The 22,794-nt window shown below is 37.8% G+C and overlaps 1 non-coding gene across 1 annotated transcript; it reads left to right on the top strand.

Moving 5' to 3' along the window:
- The first annotated feature begins 14,451 nt into the window (after positions 1-14,451).
- Positions 14,452-14,558, top strand: LOC125499247 (small nucleolar RNA R71). Its single transcript, XR_007275962.1, has one exon. It is a non-coding gene; the product is annotated as a small nucleolar RNA R71 (small nucleolar RNA).
- The last annotated feature ends 8,236 nt before the right edge of the window (positions 14,559-22,794 follow it).

The raw sequence follows: 22,794 nt of genomic DNA, 5'->3' as shown, positions 1-22,794 counted from the left end.
CAAACTTCTTGGTTTCCCAAAATGTCTATAGGAGGTCAATTTTCCCAAAGGATTTCTCAACACTACCTTTTGAATCTCACAATCAATGTTAGCCTTGTAAAGACTCAACCAGTTCATCCCAAGAATCACATCTAAGTCTCCCAAGTTGAATTCCATTAAGTCAGATGGAAAGTCACAATCTCCTATCTTCAAAGGCAAATTTCTAAACAACTTGGTACACTTTATGACTTCGCCAGTAGGAATGCTAATAGACAAGTCGAACACTTCAAAATCTACTAAACCCAATTGAATTTTCCTCAGTCAAACCTTGCTCAAATCACTGAGCCTTTGACTCCTCAATGGTTATTACCTCAAATGGAAATCTAGACAATGCTATGAACTTGCTATAATACTTAGAGATAGTCATACTTCTCATCCTAAGGTTGATAAACTCTTGGACCTTTAGTTTCCTCATAAAAGCAGGGTAAAATTTTCCTCTTAAAGCAACAATAAAGGATTCCCAGTCAAACTCTTCCATAATACTAAGTCTAGTCTCATTCTTTTTCCATCATAAGTCAGTCGCATCTTTCAGATACAGTATAACTTGACCTTCTTTCATATTCTCAGGACAGTTCACAGTCCAAAAATCTTTTCAAACGCCTTAATCAGACTCTCTAAGAGGATAGGATCAGCTTGCCCCTTAAAGAACAACAGTTTAATCTTAGCTAGTCGCTCAAACATGTCCCCATCAAAATCGGGACTCTCAGGTCATTCTTGAGTCGAATTCTCTGCCAATAGGCGAATAGCAGAAGCTAAGGCATCATCGTTGTTTGACACTGTACTTCGCGATTGAAACTTAACGTAACTCTACTTTAGGTTCCAGCACAACTTACATAGTCATCTAATAAGGCAGCATTTGATTTGATCATTAAAGATCGCATCAACAAACAATTCCACTAAGTTGCAACATGAAGTGTTCTCTAATAATCACATAATTGTTTACGTAAATATATACATATCAACATGAAATGGAATTGAGCAAGTAAAAAAAAATGATCACATAACGAAATAAAAAAAATAATATTTCCATCACGTGCCCAAAATAAATTCTTACTCACTCCAATAATATAAATAATATCTTTATTCTTCCATAGAAGGGAAAAAAATGTGAAATAAAAATAACATAATAGTATCTATATTTTTCCTAAAATGATAACTCTATAAAACACCTTTGTCCTTGTTGGCACACATCCAACATTATTCTTATAACTAATATCTTATGTATATCCATATAAAAAAAAAGTAAGTATATAAGTATATATATAACCTATGGCACTACATTGCCATCTTTATTCTTATCTTCCTTATACTGTTCAGGTAGGAATGTAGCATTCTCAGAATCCTCTTGTTCCCCATCCTCATCATAATCAATGAATTTCCTCTGTATCTTTGATCTTATAATGGGTATGGTATCCTCATCCTCTTCAGGTTCAGTCTCCGATTCATTCCTGAAGTAAGCATGGTAAATATCGTCCCTAGTAGAGCCTCGAGCATGGTCCATTTCTAATATCATCTCATCATCACTAGGAAAACCTTTTCTTAAGATGCATCGCATCGTCCAGTGAAGATCTGTATACTCTCTATGGTCGTTAGGTGCATGGAACTCGTCGACTTCGTCATCGCTCAGATAGATGGGGTTAAAATAGCTTCCTAGGTTAGCAACCATAATTGAAGAGCTACAACACAATAAACCATAGTGGTTTAGCACTCTCTGACGTGTTCCCAGAAAATAATAGGGGTAAACAAAAACAAAGGCATGAAAAATATAACACCTTAGCACGCAAGAAGGATATAACAGTTAGCAGGGAAGAAAAATATGCATGCATCGTTAGCAGGAAAGTGTAATAATATAATGCATCATTACGGAAAGAAATGATAATATGCATATGTGCAGGGAAGAAAAATAATAATGATGCTGAACTAACTTGCTGATGCAGGCATATAATATTTCTATCCTATATGCCCTTCCTATACTACCCATTCTCACAATGCAATACTATAAACCTTAAAGGCATGAAAAATAATGCAGACACTTTTTATAAAATAATATTACCTAAGTGCCTGTAAAAATTTTCGAATAAAAAAATATTCGAACTTATGCATTTTCGAAAAATTTTCGACTCTTCCTTAATAAAAAAAAAATTCGGGCTTACTATTTGAGAAAAGAAAAGAAAAAAATCGAACTTATGTATTTTTTCGAAAAAAAAATTCGAACCCAGTATTTTCCGAAAAGAAAAAAAAATTTCTCGAACCTCAAGATTTCCAAAAAAATAAATAAATTTCGGTATATAAAAAAATTTCTGGTTTAAAAAAAAATGTACTCTATGTCTACGTTTTCGAAATGAATACGTAGGAGCAATTCTAAGGTTTCCTTCGAATAACTAATAAGCTAAATCACTTAGTAAGCTACGTGGCTTAGTAAGCTACGTGATTTAGTAAGCTAGCTAGCTAGTTAGTTAGTTAGGCCCCTATAAGTATTAAACTAACCTAAAGCTCCCAGATACCATTTTGTAACACCCCGATAATTCTCTCTTTCTAGAAAATACTTTTATAATAAACCTTAGAGAATTACCCAGGCATTATCGCCCGTGTGATAACGTATCGGCTTACTCAGAATTTTGTAGCGGAAAACAACTTACTAAAAACCAACTTTATTAAAACTCATTAAATAAATGACAAATGTCTGAAACTAAAACACACCAGCTTAAATAAACTAATATCTGAAATAACATGTTCCTACGAAAACAACTTAAACTATGCTAGGTATATAAGTAGTCTCTCCATTCCAGATTCCCAATGAGATGCATCTGCGAACCTGTAATGTCAGTGCAATATCGACTCTGCTCACCAGAAGGATCATCACAGGATCAATAGGCAAAGCCATGATCACACACACAAACAAGCACGTAATCAGCAAAGCTGAGTACTACATATCAGACATAAATAATCCTAAACATGATACTACAAGAATAACATGCAGGAATAAATAATAACATAAGTATATAATAATCTACAGACAACTTTTACTGAACTAAACTTAAACCAACCTTTTATCACTTAAATGGAATAGTTATTGGGACAAGTTTGCCTACTAATGTGAAATGCGGGCGCGACTCCGCATTTCAGAGTGACCTGCGATATCGAGGAACCTTTGAAATAAACAGGGATGGTGATCAATCCATTCTTAGAAAAGCTATGGCACGCTCACCATAACCCCAACCCTTATGTCCAACTCTAGACGTGCACCAGTCTAAAGTCTATAACTTATTCTCGTTGCACTTTACATTAATTACATTTTATTACTTGTGTTGACACAAACCAGCAAGTAACACGTAATTAACAATCACACAATCATAACAGAATTCATTTTTATCTTTGGATTAACAAGTGATCACAACTTCTCAACCAAGACTCCTTTACTTCCTTTTTAACCTTTACAACCTTACTTGTTGAACCTAGCCAACAATAAACTTTACCTTTATATAGGTATAAGTTGTAACTTACCAAATAAGGTACACGTCCCTTATAAGATAGTAAATAATACTCAAAGAATACATGTAATACATGATTCACTCTAACTTATATTAATTCACTCACGAATTAATAAATAAACTACTCAACATTCTTGCATCAAACATTCCATACAAACATTTATAATCTGATAATATAATCACTTCTCAATCACATGCTGCACATAGGTACATAACATGTAAAATAAATTCCAGCATTCACATATATGAACAAACAATTTCCTATACATGATACTAATATTAAAATACTCTTAGAGCATACTTCTAAATCAGATCACATAGCACGTAAATAATGTACGTACCATGAATACACTAGCTTGTAGGCCACTTTTAAGTCGTTAAAAGTCTCCTACAACGAAATCTCCGCCTAGAAAATAACGTAATGAAAATTAATAACTTGAACTAAAAATTCCAGCAGCTTTAAAACGATTAAAACCCCATGAAACACGCTTTAAAAATCGTTTTTAAGTTCCATACTTACGTTATTTTTAATTCCTAGTATAGTATAACTATTCTAGCAATTAAAAATCCTTAAAATACCATAAAATCATTCTTTTCTGAAATTACAGCACTTATAAAATTTAATAACCATACTTAAAACATATGAAACGTATTTAAAATTACGTACTACATAGATTTCATGATTTATAATATATATTTAGTTTCTAGCAATTCAAACCCTAGAAACTATTATTTTCATGATTAAAACTAAAAATAAACTTAACATAATAAATATGAAATTTATTATATTAATAAACATGATGACCGAAATTGTTTGTATAAATAAAACAGTAATTTAATTCACAAACATGCTAAATAATAATAAAATAACATAAAAACTAGTATTTTAATGGAATCTTAGAGAGGAAGAAAGAAAACAACCACAACAATGGAGGAAAAAAGGGGCGCCGGACAGCAGTGGCAGCAAGGATTAACCGGCGGCAGCAAGATCTTGGCTCTTGAAAAGATTTGTGACGTTTCTTGTTGAACAAGAAACATTACTCAACAAGAAACATTACTTGAAGAAGAAGAAACAAACTTTTGGGAGAAAAATTGAAGAACGACGCACAACCAATAGGAGAGAGAAAAAAAGTCGAGTAGAAGGGAGAGAGAATGACGTGAAACTTGGAAAAGTAATGTGTAGGGTGAAAATATTTTGGATTTCTAGGATATTTATATAAAGGGTTTTACTTGTGGGCTTAGGAAAAGAGATTTTAATTAATGAAACTTGATGACTAATAAGATGGGCTATTTAAGACTTTAGTCATCAAATGACTCTTTCCCTTTTTATCACTTTTGGGCTTTCAATTCCATTAAACTTCCTTTTCAATATACTTTTGAATATTTAAAACTTTTATTAAAACATGCTTAATTAAAATAATTCTAATTTTATTAAGCTATAAAAAATAATTTCACTTGACTTTTAAAATAGTCAACCCTCTTTAAAAGTCAAACCATTTTTCAAACTCATTTGGATTTAAATATAACTACATAAATACTTAAATATATTTATAAAAATTCTTCAAAATTGTGGGGGATTACAAAAATAAACCAAAAGGAGGTCAAAAACTGCGTTAGAAACGCACTTATCAAACTCCCCCAAGATTAGCGTTTTGCTTGTCCTCAAATAAATCAAGAGTGAGAAGGAAGGAAAGAAGAGGAAAAAGAGAGTAAAAAGAAAAGGAAATCATGCAACAAACTAACCTATATGCTCTAAATGCAAGGTTACAAACATGACATGCAAGCTAAATGAGTTCATAACAAGATTTAGGAGACCAACCAAACACAAGAGGGAAGATGACTAGGAAGCACAAGTTTGACTTTAAGGACTCAATCCACCGATCAACCGAGTCTTTTTGAAAAAAGGCTTTCCAAGAGTGATTTCTCACTCTTCTCCACTTCCAAGTCCCAAGTTTGACTCCTCCTAGGGATGCTCAACCATAATTGCTCGCCTCTACCACATTTTGATGACCCTCATCATGACTTGCATAAAATCTTGCCCGCCACTACTAAATCTACCAAGTCCAATCTAGAAGTCAAAATGGACTTTGTTAAGTTTGTAACGGGGCTAGGTTAGGGGTGTGGATTATATTTAGGAATGTGGTGCAAAAAGGGTAAGTGGAGTACAAACTAGGGGTAAATACCCCCCAAGCTAGTCCTAACACTAATCTCAATTCAAGAACTCACACATAACCATGATTTCCAGTTTGACTTTTATCACCTTTTGAACTCGTTCACTTTTTGAATGTTTGTTATTTTTCTCATAAATTTGCTCTTTTTTTCTTTCCTTTTAAATGAAATTCAAATGAAACACAAACTACTCCCTTTTTTTTATTTCATTTGCCTTTTACTTGCATATTAAAACGCTTTCTACCAAGACTCAATATCAAAACAACTCAACTCGACACAAACTAGACACGCACTCCACTTTGGAAAAAGTTTGGCCATGACTTATTATGAGGGTTAAGCAAAAATAGGATAGAAAGGCTCAGATGGGTTGAGAAGCGGATAATTATGCCGATATACAAGCTTTTGGCTTTGTAGCTACTATGTCTAGCAAAAGAAACGCCCTAAATCATTCTTCTAAAGACTCGGTCTTATGCAATCTTGGGGAGCTAAAATGCAAGTCACAAGTTAGGCGATCAATGGTGAGGGTTGTGAATGAGTCTTACGAGGTTCTTGGCCCTCCTTCAGGATTCATCGCACAAGGGGCAAGGCAATCCATTCATCCAACTCGCCTAATTTCAAAGAGACTCTACCAAAAGTTATCGTTCTCAAGAGACGCTTAAAATCACAACAGGGCTTCCAAAATCATCAAGTCTAATGTAGGGAAGGTCTTCCAATCAAGTTATGAACACTTTTAGCCACAAATCATGCATGCAACCAAGCTATCCTAAATGCAGAAAAATGAAAAGAAAAAAGAAAAGGAAAAAAATAAAAGAGGAAAATATTTTTTTATTATTTGCTTTTTTAATATATATGCAAAGCAAAACGAAACTTTCAAAACAAACTAAAAAGCACACGTTGTATAGGTGAAAGAGAAGAAAACAGGGGTGGGGGAAGTCAAAACCAACAGACAGGATCAATCACCGAGTGACACCGAAAACCAATAAAACCCCTAAATCGCTAACCCCAAATTCCCAAAGATATACACATACATCCAAGGCCCCCAAGCTTAAGCGAAACTCAATGCTCGAAGTTGCAAAAGGAGGGAGGGGAGGGGGGGTCATGAAAAAGCACCTAATAGTTCCCACCATCACCCCCATCGGGAGGGGGGTTAGGAGGGAAATACCCACGGAATACCCATCAGGGAAGTAAGACGGGTAATGGGGATAGGGGCGGAAAGAAGGCTCCTTAAAAGGCCCTTCTTGAGGGTCGAAGGAAGGAGGATAGTGGGGATGGTTAGGGAAAGGGGGCTCGTGTCCGGAATGGACATTGGCGAGGTGAGTGCGCCAAGCCACCCTGGGCACATGGTCAAGATCGGTGCGAATATATCGGCAAGGGTAACAATAACCGCGCGGTGATTGGCCTCATGAGATGCCTGCATTTGGGCTATGGCCACCATGACGGAGCCCATATCGAAAAACTGAGAGGAGGAAGGTTCGGCCACCTCACTCTCAGGAATGCGGTGGTCGGGCCTTGGACCTCTCGGAGCTCGTGGAATTCCCTCCACAGGGGTGGACTGAATGAAAGTCCTATCAGGGACATCCTGAGGGGTGATATGGGAAGGGGGAACCCGCCCACGGTTTTCAGAGTTAGCGAGGTTTTAGTTGAACTCGGTGTTCATATAATAATAAGGTAGCCCCCCTACAAGCCAAATGCAGTTTGGCTTCATTTAATGGCGCAGAAATTTCTTCTGCTGCAGGCTCGCACCATCCAATTGGTTGGACTGACCAACAGAAGGCACGCTAGCTTCCAAGCGAGCCAGGTCCTTGTCCAACCCGAGGTAAGACGCTATCCGGGTGATCATTCCACCACAAACGATCTCCCTAGATACCGTAGTACCCCCCCGAATCTCTTGTAGTCGATTAAGAAAGAGAGCGGCAAAAGTAATTCGGGCACTATGGTGGACCCCGTCAGTGGCCAACCAAAGAACCATCAACTCTTTCTTCCTCAACTGCCCGACTTCCTGTTTAGGAAAGATGGTATAAACCAACATCCTATGGAAGTAACGGAGAGCGGTATAGATAATCTCTGATGCTTTGGACGTGTTCGTCCGAAACGGAGTCGTGCCATTGGTGATCTTAGCGCACCATTCCTGTTCGTTACACCCTACCAAATGGTGCCTAAAGGGGCATCACAAGGGGCACTAGAATCCATCCCAAATGTTTCATAGAATTCGTCGAAAGAGAGTGTTATAACTTGATTAAAAAGGCGACATTGAATAGTTAGAACACCCGTGACTGCCTCCCTACTTATGTTCGACGTACTCAAGAATTCGAGAGTAAGTTGATCATAAATAGGTTCACGGACAGTGAGGAAGTTCGATAGCCCTAGATTATATGCCATCTCCCTTATCATCGATTCGATGTTAAGGTTAACGCAGGGAATATAGTCATATAACTTCGTGGGACTAAGTGTGCGCTCGGAAAGCCGTGTGAAGCTTTGCTTATGAGCCGCATTGAGAAACTTCACAGGATAAAGGGGTGGGGGATTAGAGCTAGAAGAGGGTCCTTGTGAGGAGGACCCTGTCTTAGCCCTCTTAGACCGAGAGGATGATCCCTCGCCACTGGTTCATCCCATGGTGGTAAAAACTAAAACGCTTGTTTTTCAAAAGGGGGAGGATAAGTGACGGTCCGTTTTAATGACACAAAACAAATCTGACTCCCCCCACAAAGAAACACACAAAAAAAAGAAAATCAAAGGGAAAGAAAAACTAATCGTAAAATCTACCAGCTAACAATTCCACAATCAATAGCAACTAAGTTGCTAACAAGCAAGAACTAGAGCTACTCCAACCTTTTCAACACTCACAAGGTGTCTTACAACACAAATTCACCAAACTAATCACAAGTTGTGCAAAATTCTCAACAACACTTATCAAATCATGCAATGTATTTCACAAAAATTCAGAATATTATGAAATTAGCACAAAGAACATGAAATATCACTTGTTCATCACAATATCAAGCACGAAGATGAGCAAACTTTATGAATAACCAAAAATTAAAGGAAAAACAAGCATGCAATAAAAAAGAAAACCCTATAGATGAAGAACAAGGATTAAAAGAAGATTTACCAACATGGAGATGAATTTCCCCAAATTTGAAACCCTAGAATTCCAAACCTTGTCAAATCGTCAAAATTTGTGCTCTTATGTGTTGCAGAGATGAAGGTGATGAAGATTCCGGTGAGAAAGTGGGTCGGTGATCACCGAAAAAGTGCGTGGTGGCCGGATCTAGGAACTTTGAAGAGAGAGAAAGTGAGTGAGTGAGAGAGAGAAGTCGAAAAATACAGAGGAAATGAGGATGAGGCCGAAAAAAAATAAAGAAACTGGTGCTATTTCGCCCAGCCGGGTTGGTGCGGGCACACCTTGACAAGGTGCAGGCGCACCAATCATAAAAAAATTTTCTGAAAAACATCTGGTGCGGGGGCACCAGACCCGTCTGTTTTTTTTTCACAGAATTGCTGCAGAGGCTGGTGCGGGCGCACCTACCTTTTGGAAATTTTTTTTCAAAGGTGCGGTAGCACCTACCTCTCCTGTTTTTTTTTGTTCGAAAACTTTTTGAAACAGAATCGGGCACACCGTAGTCGTATGTTTTTTTTCAATCATTCTTTTTCTAAATCATTCCTTTTCACTCCACTGTTCATAAAAACCAGATGTCGCAATGTAGCTCGCATGGCTAGCTGATAAATCAAAAGTCTAACTAACAATCAAAAGAAAAATAAAATGAAATAGAAGAAATGAAAGAAAAGAAACGGGTTGCCTCCCGTGTAGTGCTTGTTTTAAGTCATTAGCTGGACTAAAAAGGATACGTCCTTCACGAAAGTCGCTCGGGTGAGTGAAGGATCAAACAACCAATGGAACCAATGGCGTGATTCTCATGATAAAGCTTCAATCTCTGACCGTTCACCCAAAATGGATCGTTCTCACCCAAAATCTCATAAGCCACATAGGGAGTAGTCTTCAACACTGAGAAGGGACCCGACCACTTGGACTTTAACTTTCCGGGGAAGAGTTTTAGTCTTGAGTTGAACAATAAGACTTTGTCCCCAACCCAAAATTCTCGTTGTTGAATCCGGTACGGTGATCATGCCATTTCTTTGTTTGCTCTTTGTATAGTCTCGAACTCTCATAAGCATCAAATCTAAGTTCTTCAAGCTCTAACAACCTTTCCTTTCGAGCGTCTCCCACCAAGTTAAGATCCATGTTGAGCTCTTTAATTGCCAACCAAGCCCTATGCTCTAGTTCAACCGGCAAATGGCACGCTTTGCCATACACAAGATGATAAGGAGTGGTGCCTATAGACGTCTTGAAAGCCGTACGAAGAGCCCAAAGAGCATTATCAAGCTTCAAAGACCAATCCTCTCTTGTCTTGTTGACCACTCTCTCAAGGACGTTCTTTACTTCTCGATTTGAGACTTCAACTTGGCCTTGGGTTTGGGGTGATAAGGAAGACCGACTTTGTGATTTACCCCGTACTTTTTCAAGAGTGCTTCTAGTTGTTTCTTGGCAAAGTGTGAACCGCCATCACTTATCAACACACGGGGCACTCCAAATCGATGGAATATGAATATTTCAGGAGTTTGGTCACAACCTTGTGGTCATTGGTGGGGGATGCAATGGCTTTACCCCATTTTGTCACGTAGTCGACCGCCACAAGAATGTACACATTGCCAAAAGAAGGAACGAATGGACCCATGAAATCAACTCCCCAAACATCAAATGGCTCAACCTCGAGAATGTTTTGTTGAGGCATCCCATGTCTCTTTGTGATGCCACCGCTCCTTTGACATCTATCACAACCCAAAACAAATTCTCGAGCATCCTTTTGCAATGATGGCCAAAACATACCACATTGGAGCACCTTAGCAACAATTTTGCTTGCTCCACCGTGCCCTCCACATGCCAAAGTATGGCAATGATTCAAAACCGAGGTCATCTCATGATTAGGCACACACCTCCTAAACACTCCATGAGCACATTTCTTAAACAAGAGCGGGTCATCCCAGTAGAACCTCAAAACTTCTTTGAAAAACCATTTTCTTTGTTGGGAATTAAAACCATGAGGCGCAATCCCACATGCCAAATAATTCGCATAGTCCGCGAACCATGGAATCTCATTGTTCAGAATGACGAATAACGCTTCTTCTCTCAAATCTTCTTCGATAAGGATCTCGTCCAGATCCAAGAGCTTCTCATCAAGAGGAGGCGAGAAAGATGGTCAGCCACCACATTCTCCGTCCCCTTCTTCTCTTTCATCTCAAAATCGAACTCTTGAAGAAGCAACACCCACTTAATGAGTCGAGGCTTGGCATCTTTCTTACTCATCAAATAACGGACCTCAGAATGGTCCGTATACACCACAACCTTATTACAGGTCAAGTAAGATCAGAATTTGTCAAATGCAAAGACTACTGCCAACATTTCCTTCTCCGTAGTTGCATAATTCCGTTGAGCATCATCCAAAGTCCTACTTGCATAGGATATCAAAGGAAGCCTTCCTTCCTTTTGTTGCCCAAGAACAACACCCACTGCAATGTCACTAGCATCGCACATTAGTTCAAAAGGCAAGCTCCAATCCGGAGCTTGCACAAGGGGCAGAAATAAGGGGTTTTTAAGAGTTTCAAAAGCCTTAATACAAGACTCATCAAACTCAAAATCCACATCTTTTTGGAGTAGATTCGTCAATGGTTTAGCTATTTGAGAAAAATCCTTGATGAAACTCCGGTAAAAACCCGCATGTCCAAGGAAAGCACGAACTCTCGTCACCGAGTTCGGTGGCGGAAGCTTCTCAATAACCGAAACCTTTGCCGGATCCACTTCAATGCCCTTCCTCGACACTTTATGCCCAAGGGCAATGCCTTCCTCGACCATAAAGTGACACTTCTCCCAATTCAGGATGAGGTTCGTCTCGTGACACCTCTTCAACACACATTCAAGATTAACCAGACATGTGTCAAAAGACGAACCACATACGCTAAAATCATCCATGAACACCTCAATAGAATCCTCTAGCATGTCAGAGAAAATTGCTGTCATTCACCTTTGAAAAGTGGATGGGGCATTACACAAACCAAAGGGCATCCTTCGATATGCGAATGTCCCATACGGACAAGTAAATGTAGTTTTCTCTTGGTCATCCGGATGAATGGGAATTTGAAAGAATCCGGAATAACCATTGAGAAAGCAAAAGTGTGAATGACGAGCAAGCCTCTCCAACATTTGGTCAATGAAGGGAAGGGGAAAATGATCTTTGCGGGTGGATTTGTTCAATTTCCTGTAATCAATACAGACTCTCACCTAGTGAAAGTTCTAGTGGAGATTGTTTCTCCTTTCTCATTCTTAACTATAGTCATGCCTCCTTTTTTTTGGAATCACGTGATTCGGGCTCACCACTTGCTATCAGGGATAGCGTAGATGATTCCCGTGTCACGCAGTTTCATGATCTCATTTTTCACAACCACTTTGAGGTTGGGATTGAGCCTTCTCTGATGCTCGATGGAGGAGGCACTACTATCGATGAGATGGATACGATGCATAGCAAGAGAAGGGCTTATCTCCTTAAGGTCATCAATCGAATATCCAATGACATCTTAATATTTTTGTAGTATTTCAATCAATTTTGATATAGCGATGTCATCAAGACTCGAATTAACAATAACAAGATAAGTACATGAATCATCAAGAAAAACATATTTGAGAGAGGAGGGAAGGGGTTTGAACTCTACCTTTGGTGGAGGCTTAGAACACTCCTCTTTGTCATTGGATGATGTAGTTAGAACCTCAAACGCTTAATTTTTTGACTCCTCAATGATGGTGTCAAGAAGCATGGAGAATTCGTTCACCTCTTCCATGTCCAAACTAGGGGCTTCAGTAAGAGTAGCATACAACTCATCCCAGTGTGAGCCACACTCACGGCGTCCTCTATATCATCTTCCACTAGGCTTACCCGGCAAATTCTCTCCATCATAGGTCTCTTCAACGTCTTAGAGAACTCAAACACAACCCACTCTTTAGCTACCTCCACCATGATTATATCGTTTTTTGCAATTTATCACGGCACCCAATGTCTTTAGAGCTTTTCTTCCAAGAATAAGAGGGGTCTCCGGATCTTCTTCCATATCCATTACTACAAAATCGCATGGCACAAACACATGCCCAAATTGAATCAGTATATCCTCCAACTCACCATAGGGGACTCTCACAGTGCGGTCCGCCAATTGAATCGTTTTGCGCATAGGATGAAGAGGAAATTTAATGTGCTTGGCAATAGATAGAGGCATCAAATTGACATTCGCTCCTAGGTCGGCCAGTGCACCCTTAGGCTCTAAATCACCTATCTTCACCGGCAAGATGAAACTTCCGGGGTCTCGTTACTTCTTGGGCATGGTTCGTTGCACAAGAACACTCACTTGGTAGGGTAGGGTGATAAGGTCATCTTCAAGTTTTCGTTTATTGGAGAGAATTTCCTTCAAGAACTTAGCATAAGCCGGCATTTGAGACATAGCCTCAAGAAAGGGAATGTTGATTTGCAGGCTCTTCATTACGTTGAGAAATTTAGTGAACTTGTCACTCAGCTTTCTCTCTACCAACCTTTTAGGATAAGTAACCGGAGGCACATAGGTCTTGGTTGGTGGAGGTGATGGCAATGGAGTTTTGTCACCAACTTGGACTTGTGACTCATCTTTTTTCACAACTTCTTCTTTCTCAGTTTCCTCATCTTCATCCTCCTTCTCAACAACTTCAATTTCCTCTTCCTTCTCTAACTCCCCATTAGACATCTTAGGACCCTCATAACTTGTTCCCGACCTTAAATGGATGGCTTTGGCATGATGGAGGTTGGGATTAGGGATGGGTTGGCCTAGAAGTTGATTTGTGGGAGTTGAGGGATTTTTCTCGGCTACTTTGGCGATTTAGGTTTCAAGCATTTTGTTATGGGCTTGTAGCTCTTGAAACCTTTGCTCATGGTTTTGGAGAATTTGTTTCATGGATTGCAGTTGTTGGAGAATTTGGAGACAGGTTAGATCGATGTATGGTATGGGTTCAGGATTTTATTTGGGAAATGGAGGATTAGAGGGAGGTTTTTGGGTATTGGCCCTTTGATGTGAAGCTTGGTAAGTTTTGGACCCTTGTGAGGATGAACCACCTTGGTTATAGTTTTGGTTATACCCTTCCGTATACCCTTGGTTCTGAGCTTGGTTGTACCGTTGTTGAGTTTGATTCCATCCTTGTTGAGGTTGGTTGAAGCCTTGGGTGTAATTTTGTTGAGGTTGTCTCCAACCTCCTTGTTGATTGCTTCTATACCCTTGGTTTCCTTGATACCCATCTCCTCTAGAATTTATCGCCGCCACATGTTCCGAATGGGTACCTCCACAATAAGAAGTATCATGGTCAGCACCACCATAAATATCACCAGACAAAGAATTTACCTGTGAAGGATTAGATGAGGCAAGGTTGATATTTGAGAGCTTCTTGTCAAGTTGGTCCATCTTGGCTTGAATTTGATCCATGGGATCTAATTCAAACTTCCCGCTCTTCTTGGGTTGAGCACCCCTTCATCGTCCACCCCATGAATAATTCTTAATCACTCTCTCTGTAGTGGACTCAAGTTGTTCTTGCAGGATCTTAAAAAGTTGACCTCCCGCTCCAGCATCAAGGTTGGCACGTGAAATAGGATCGAGACCATCATAGAAAAACCGCATGAGGAGGTTTTTATTGAACTCATGGCGAGGGCATGAACGGATCATCTCCTAGAACCACTCCTAAGCTTATGCAAGTGTCTCATCGTTCTCTTGCTCAAATGAGGAGATCTTCCTCCTTATGTCTGTAGTCTTCCACCCGGGAAGTATTTCTTCAAAAAGACCATCGTGACTTCTTCCCATATAGTGAGGGAATTAGCAGGCAAGCTCTTGAGCCATGACTTTGCCTTTCCGGTAAGAGAAGATCGGAACAAATGCATCTTGATATAGTCAGGGGAGACGTCATTTGTTGTTATCATAACACAAATCTCAAGAAACCTGTCGAGATCGTCAAGAGGATCTTCATCCGACCCCCCCCCCCAAATTTTTTTTGCTTTCACCATCCGAGTATACTGAGGACGAATGCTGAAATTTGTAGTGGTGGTGGGAAGTCGAATACCACCTTGAAGGACGTAGGAACCCGGATTTCCGAAATCCCTAAAGAGTTGTGGATTTGCTTCATCCATTTCTGCTTCAACTTCACTTGTTGTACTAGAGACTGTTGAAGATGGCTCGAAACCCAAAGACAGTTTTTCCAAATTTTTTCGAAGCTTTCCCAATGTACGGTCAATTTCAGGATCTATAGGCAATGTGGGTGAGCCGTGAGCTCTTATTCTCATGTAACACAACAAAGCTAAGTAGAGGATTAGCAAATAACAACCACAATCAAAAAGAAACTAAAAGAAAAAATCAACTAAGCAAGCTAAACTAAAATAAACTTCAATTAATAGCACATTTTTCCTGACAACGACACCACTTTGATAAGAAGTTTTAGTGTGTCGTTAAGACACCAAAAATCACTTTCCAAACAATATTTATAAATCCTAACAAGCAATTACTAAGAGAATAGTAAGGGCAAGTCCAGTGTCGATCCTTAGGGAAGTTGGGATTAATTAAAGTTTATCAAGTCTAAATTACCTAATTGAAGGGTATTTGGGGTTTGAAAAGGTTTGGTAACAACTATGACTAGCTAAAAACTAGAACTAGCAAATAACACGAGTTTAAATACCAAATAGGAAAACACTAGAGTTAAGGTTACTAGTATGAATAAGAATGGACAATGAATGTTAATGCGATTGTGATGTAACAGAGATGATTATGCAAGGTATAATTTCCCTCTAAAATACTCGACTCCTCTCTCGAATGGTCCTCAAAAATAATCACTTAATCAATCAATTAAATCCTCTCTCGAATGGTATTTAGTCAAATGATTAAGAGATTCAATAAATTCGGAAAACCCCTAATAAAGGATCCCCTTAATTTCCACCCAATATCTTGTCCTAGAAATTAAGCTGATTCTTGGGGATGATAAAAGAGTTTAAAATTCGATTTAAGAACATTTAAATTCAAAATACCAAAGTATAGATGTGATCAATACCTCTCCTAAGGTTTCAAAACACCAAGAGCAATGCATAACTTTCTTTAGAAAATCACAATATCTCAAAAAACATTTAAAATCCTAATTCATACTTTCACCCTAATCCTAGATATGAAACTACTCACTAATCATGGATTCTAAGCAATGAAACATAAAATCTATGACTAATGTAAGGCTAAACATGATTAAGTGATAATTCAACCAATAAAAATCACAATTATGCGACTATGAGAATGAAGATCTAAGAATAACTGAGAACAAGAACAAACACGAAAAGAATGAAATAAAAACTGAAACTTCAAATTAAATTGAATGAAAAGTACCTTGAATGCTATCGGAATCACAAACTATGATTAATAATTCTCAAATCTAAGTAAAACTCAAGTGTTTTTCTCTCCAGTATGAACCCTAAAATTACTCTCTAAAAAACTAGAATAAAGCATAAGTTCCAAATGAAAAAAAAAACTCCTATTTTATGAAGCCACGAGCTTCTTTTTTTTTCTTTCCGGAAACGCATGGTGCAGGCGCACCATAAAGAGGTGCGGGCGCACCATATGTCAGGTGCGGGAGTACCTAGCCTGTCTGCCTCAATTGGAATGTCTCGTCTAATGGTGCGGGGGCACCAGTAGCTAGTGCGGACGCACCACACACAGGTGCGGGCGCACCTCATACTTGGTGCGGGCGCACCTATGTGTTATGTGATTTATCTCCAGAACCGCTGAAGGTGCGGGCGCACCAGTGGCATGTGCGGGCGCACCATTGTGTGCGGGGGCCTCCAAATGTACCTCAAGCTTCCTCTATGTCTCTTGCTCTTCCCCTTAAGTCGTATCTCGCAATACTCGACCCAGAAAAGGGTCATACCTGCAATAAAAACACGAGAAAACCTAGTGAAAGCATATGTACTAGAAATTCGATCAAAATAGATCGAAAATCTAGCAAAATGTCACTGTGATCAATCAATGATCAAGTGAGGAAGTAGAAAGGGAAATGAGGATAAAAGAGTGGAGAAAAGAGAAGAAGGGGGATCAAAATAAACCAAAAGGAGGTCATAAAGTGCGTTAGAAACGCACTTATCATCCACTATCATAATAAAGGAACAAGCTTGATCCTTAATTATACAATTCGAGTGAAAAAGATTGTGCCTTTGAATATCCTCTTGCTCATCTTGAAGTTCTGTAAGCAAAGACCGTTGTAACACCAACACCTCACTCGCCTTTTCCGGACTACACTTGGCGTGGTTACTCCAAAAATCCTCACTAGCCATGTTAACCACAACGTTTTGTGCTGTCGTGACTTGTTCTTGCTCGCTTAGATCATCCTTGCTATGCACTAAGAAGTTATAGTATTCCTCCCTCGACACCATCACACGGTTTGGGCAGTTTCGAGCCACATGCCCAAGGCTTGGCACTTCAAACACATGGTCTTCACGGATGCTTCCTTAGAATTTCCAATAGTTAGCTTGCCCTTCAACGCATCCATGATCTCTTAAGTAGTATTCATGCCTCCATGACCTCCTTAGACAAGCTAGAAATTTCAGTTTCGGTTTTGGAGGAGTTAAACGCACCAAAAGTCGAACCTTTGTGTTGCCTTTCCAATTTACAGGAACAAAGAGCACACTTCATCAAACATTGTAAGAGGTTGTAGTTCAATAAAGTTACGCAAATTCTTGTTCAATCCAAGCACATACTTTGCAATTTTTTGTTCCTCTTGATCTCGCAACTACATGCTATATAAAGTCTTTCAAATTCCTTAGTATACTTTTCAACACTCATGAAACCTTGAGTTAAGGAATTCAGTTTCATGAACAAGTATTGTTTGTGGATTCTTGGAACGAATCTCTTCTTCATCTTTGATTTCAGTTCAGTCCATGTATCAAGGGGTGATTTTCCTTCAAATTCATGCTTAGATTGAAGGAATCAAACCAAAAGGACACATACCTTGCAAGCTTGAGCGTCGCATAAAAGAAACGAGCATGTTCCTCGAGTTGCTTACGGTTGAAGAGGTGCTCCATCCTTCTCTCCCAATGGCATCATCATCCCCATCAAAGAAAGGAATGTCCGAAAGTTTCAAGTCTTCTTTCCTTAGGTTGTGGGTGCTATTATTCAATATTTTAGGTTGTTCTACGCTCTTTAATTCATGCATCTCACGTTGCATCTGCAACATGCTTCTTGGACGCCTGCTTGCATCTCCATAAGGTCCGTCGATTGCCTTACTAAATTTTTATAACTATTTTATGAACTTTATTTTGTTATAATAAGATTTTATAAATATAAAATTCTGAAAAACAAATTATAATTATAGTAAATCAGATTTTCTAGAAATTCGTTTTTTTTATAATACCAGATTTTTTCTTATCATTTAAAAATAAATAAATAAAATTTCGAAAATCTTTAGAAGAAAATCAGATTTTATTTTATCATCTTTTTCGTTCAAAAAGAAAGATAGAGAGAAAAGAAAATTATGAAATTATAACTTAAGTTGGTTTTGAGAAAGGATTAGATTTTTTGTAAATACTTATCTTTTGGTGAAACCCTAAGATTTATACATATATATATATACCCCAAACACCTAAAAAAATCTCCACGTAATTCACTTTCTCCATCTCTTTGGTAAGTTCTAAATTTAAGATCTAAACCCACTATTGTTACTTTTCGAAGCTTTCAAACAAAAAAAAAAATTTAAATAATCCCGCCATCGTGACTTCGGGGGCTTGGCCGGAGTATCGATGCCAGTCTTGGTCTTCTTCTCGTCCTTCCTTCTTCTTTTCTTTATTCGTCTCTTTTGCGTGCTCTGAAGTTTTCGAGTTTAGTACTCGGTTTAGTACAAGAACTTTGAGTTCCTACCTTTAACAAAGCCTTTGAAATAAAGTTGCTACAAAAGTATTGCTTGAATACAGATTTTGATTTCCTAATTTTAAACAATAGGTTTTATTGTGTTTTGTTTTTAGTGAGGCATCAAACAACTTCCATGACATATTGTTCATCTGCCAAGTCACAAGTGGTTTACAAATTTATAAAAGTTTCTCATATAATATTTAATTTTTACAAATACTTTTGTTTGTCCCAGATTTAACTTTGATTAATAGTTATAAATAAAGTTTTAAACTTTAATTTTGTTTTTTGGGATATTATATCAAATGTCTAACTTTAGGTAATATTATTTGTTGTAGACGGAAACTTCGTAGAAGGCATTTTAGTTGATATTGCTATATTGGGAAGCGTTCGAGGTAATTCACAATGTCCATCAACAACTAGAATCCCGTTAGGAATTGTATGTGCTATGTGTAATACATGTGGTTATGTGATTCTATGTTTATATTAGATGTATATTATGTGGCATAAATAGTATTAGTATTTGTTATGACTAAAATTATTATTATTATATTTATAGTACTATTATCCTGCTATAATACATATGTATCTACTAGTATTTTGTTATTATTTGGATTTATAATGTACATATGTATCCATCATGTAAAAAAACATAATTTGATAATGTAACTTAATGGGTAAACTAGTGAGTTAATGATGTTACGAACGGTATTATAAGTTGATATTGTGACTCTATGAGGCTCTAATGATGGATGTATTGGTTACTATGAATTATGGACGTTGATTATTAATTTATTAAGTGGTAAGTTGTGAAAAATATTATTGAACTGAAGATGTTCCTGTTAATGTTAATGTGATGTTTGATGTGTCATAACTTTTAAAATATATTAATCACGTAAAGTGGAAATTTATTGAGGGAATTATCCTGTGGATTTGGATCCTCCATAGGTGATGAACAGTACTTGATTTTATTCTGTTACAACTCTTTATTGTCTTCCTCCTAATACTATTGGTGCGCATTGCGGATACCCATTAGATTAGTGAGGGGTGTGCACACTAGGGACGTTCTGCAAAACGATATTGGCCATTACTCTTAATTATCTGGGTGACGACCCATGTTGAAGTAGGTGGTTACTGGGATCCCGGCCTACTGACGTTCAATTCCCTCTAATAAATAATAATTGTTGTGTATGACTCATATAAACTTGAATAATTGAAATGGTTAATCATATTATATACTTGTTTGTATTATGTTATACTTGTCTGTATTATTTATGTCGTATATGCTATAAAAATTATTTTTAAAATATAACTATTATTATTATTATTATTTACGGGATGGAGTTGTAATTACATAGCTTTCGCTAATTTTTGTGTTTTCGCTTTCTTTGTTCTTTTCCTATTTATATTGTGCAGGTTGGTGAAATGGACTACGTTGCAGGAATGAGTGAATTTATAGTTTTTAAGTTCACCTAGTTTAATAAACATTATAGTACTATTATTTGAGACTGTTTAGTTTTGGTTTGGTTTAAATTAGACAACTTAGTTTGGTTTATTTTGATACTTTGGTTTGTAGTTAAATTTTTATTTTAATAATTAGCCTTGCATTTATTTTAACAATAGATGCGGCGGTAACACCCTAAAGGTTTGGTCAGATATCTTAATGAAAAGTGAATGTTTCATAAAGTTTTAGAACCAAAGTTTTTGGGTGTTACAAATTGGTATCAGAGTTTAGGTTATAATAAATTATATAAATTAGGAGTTAATAAAATGTGTTAAATAATTACGAGTCTAAGGTTAATAATATAAGTATTATAATTAATAATAAAATTAAAATAAATTGTGAGAGTGGGATCGAAAAGGGTTTATGTGCCTTAATGTGAAAGCTTTAGGTGCTTATTAATTGTTTCTTTTTGTTCTTGTATGTTTAGATGTTGTAACTACAAGAAAATGTTGACCGTTTAACTATAGAATTTAGAAATTTATATTTATAATAAGGTCTTGTATACTAAGTTCTTTAGTAATTGGAAATTCTCTAAGTTCCTATTATATGTGTTTTATTAGGAATTTTATTACTTGACTATTTAGTTGATTATAGAGTTTAAGTTCTTGTTATAATTTTGCTTACTTGTCAAATTGATTTATTGGAAGCATGCAAAGGTTGTCTTGAAATGTTATGATGAAATATAGTTTTGTTGAGGATGTAATTTTTTATGATGAAAGTTGTATTGAGTAAATAAAACGATGTGCAAGACCATGTATGGGTGAATAGATGTAGTAATACCAATGCTAATGTGCAGGAATTGTATGCAAACCTATCAAGTATACACTAGATCTCGTAGGAGGACTTTTGAACAAATGGCTGAAACCCCTGAACAACTGCTTGAGAGATGAGATCTCTTGAACAACTTTCGCAACGTATGGGTTTAGTGTTCAAAACCAATTAGGGAATAATGGTGGAGAGGACCCACAAGCTGCTATGGCAAAGAAGTTAGCAACCCTTAAACCTCCAATTTTTGTAGGAAAGGAAGACCCCTTACTCTTAGAGAACTGGCTAAGAGACTTTGATAAGTTATTCACTGCTACTGGAGCTCAAAAAGTAGACCAAGCTACCTTTTATTTGAGGGAGGATGCAGACACTTGGTGGGAGAGTCAAGGACCTATTGTTAGAGCTCAGGAAAACTTTAATTGGAATGCTTTTAAGGTTGCTATTAAGGATAGATTTTTCCCTGAACATATTAGGAGGCAGAAATACAATGAGTTCACTAGATTTAACCAGGGAGGTACTATGTCTGTGCAAGAGTATGCCCAAAAGTTCAATGAGTTAGCTAGATTTTGCCCTAATGTTGTGCCAGATGAGAGAGCAAAGGCTCAAAAGTTTGAGGATGGATTAGCATTTAGAATTCAGACCAGACTTGGGGGAGCAACTTCTGCAACTTTTCAGGAGGCTTATGCTAAGGCTTCTAATATTGAGAGGATTTTGAGGCGTGAAGAGGAAGTTATGGGGAGGAATAAGAGAAAAGACCCACCTAAAACCAAAATGACCATGGAAATGACAAGAAACCTCGATATGGGGGTAACAATAAATGGGGGCAATAATCACACTAATGGTGGTGGTAATTATCAAGGGAATCGTAGCAACTACCAAGGTCAGGGGAGATCAAACCAGCAAGGATCCCGTACCCAGAACCCTACTTGTAGAAGTGTAACAAAAGCCACCCAGGATTTACCTGTCAAGGAGACCCAATAACTTGTTATGCTTGTGGAGAGAAAGGCATAAGGCTAATCAGTGTCCCAAGCGTCAGAATAATGGACAAAATGGAAACAATGGGGTAATAGGAATGGTCATGGGCCTAATCAGAACCAGAACAACAATAACCGTCCCTAAACAACAACAACTCCCAGGGTCAGACTTCGAATGCTCAAGGGGGGAACAATACTCAGCATAATGGTCAGAATAACAATCGAGCAAATGGAGGAAACAACAATCAGAACGGCAATGGAAATGGTGCTCGAGGCAACAATGGAAGAATCTATGTTATGAACCAGAATGAAGCAGACACCAACGCCAATGTTGTGACGGGTACTTTCCTCGTAAACTCTAACCCTGCTTACTTGCTTTTTGATTCTGGGGCGTCTCATTCTTTCATAGCTAGTTCATTTGTTGAAAAGTTAGGTCTAAAACCCTCAATCTTGTGTCAAACTTTCATTACAATACCTTCAGGAGAAGTAGTTCCTTGTAGTTCTCTATACCAAGACATACCCATTACCATATTAGGATCTGATTTGCCTGCTGATCTTATTCAGTTTGACTTACCCGACTTTGATGTAATATTGGGAATGGATTGGCTTGCTAAGTATAAAGCTAGGATAGAGTGTCATACTCAAAAGGTGTCTCTTAGGGGGCCAAAGGGAAATAGAATATCCTATCAAGGAATTGTTTCTAAACCTGGAGTCAGTATTGTGTCAGCCATGTCATTCAAAACCTATATTAGGAAGGGCTACCCCTATATTTGTGCCATGTGAAGGATGTGAGTGTGGAGGATGGAGAGATATCTCAAATACCTGTGGTGAGTGAGTTCCAAGATGTTTTTCCAGAAGAAATTCCAGGGAT

The sequence above is a fragment of the Beta vulgaris genome, chromosome 6, assembly GCF_026745355.1.
Source record: "Beta vulgaris subsp. vulgaris cultivar EL10 chromosome 6, EL10.2, whole genome shotgun sequence".
Classification (NCBI taxonomy): Eukaryota; Viridiplantae; Streptophyta; class Magnoliopsida; order Caryophyllales; family Amaranthaceae; genus Beta; species Beta vulgaris.
The sequence above is the reverse complement of the archived record's forward strand: the minus strand, read 5'-3'. Positions and strand labels throughout refer to the sequence as shown.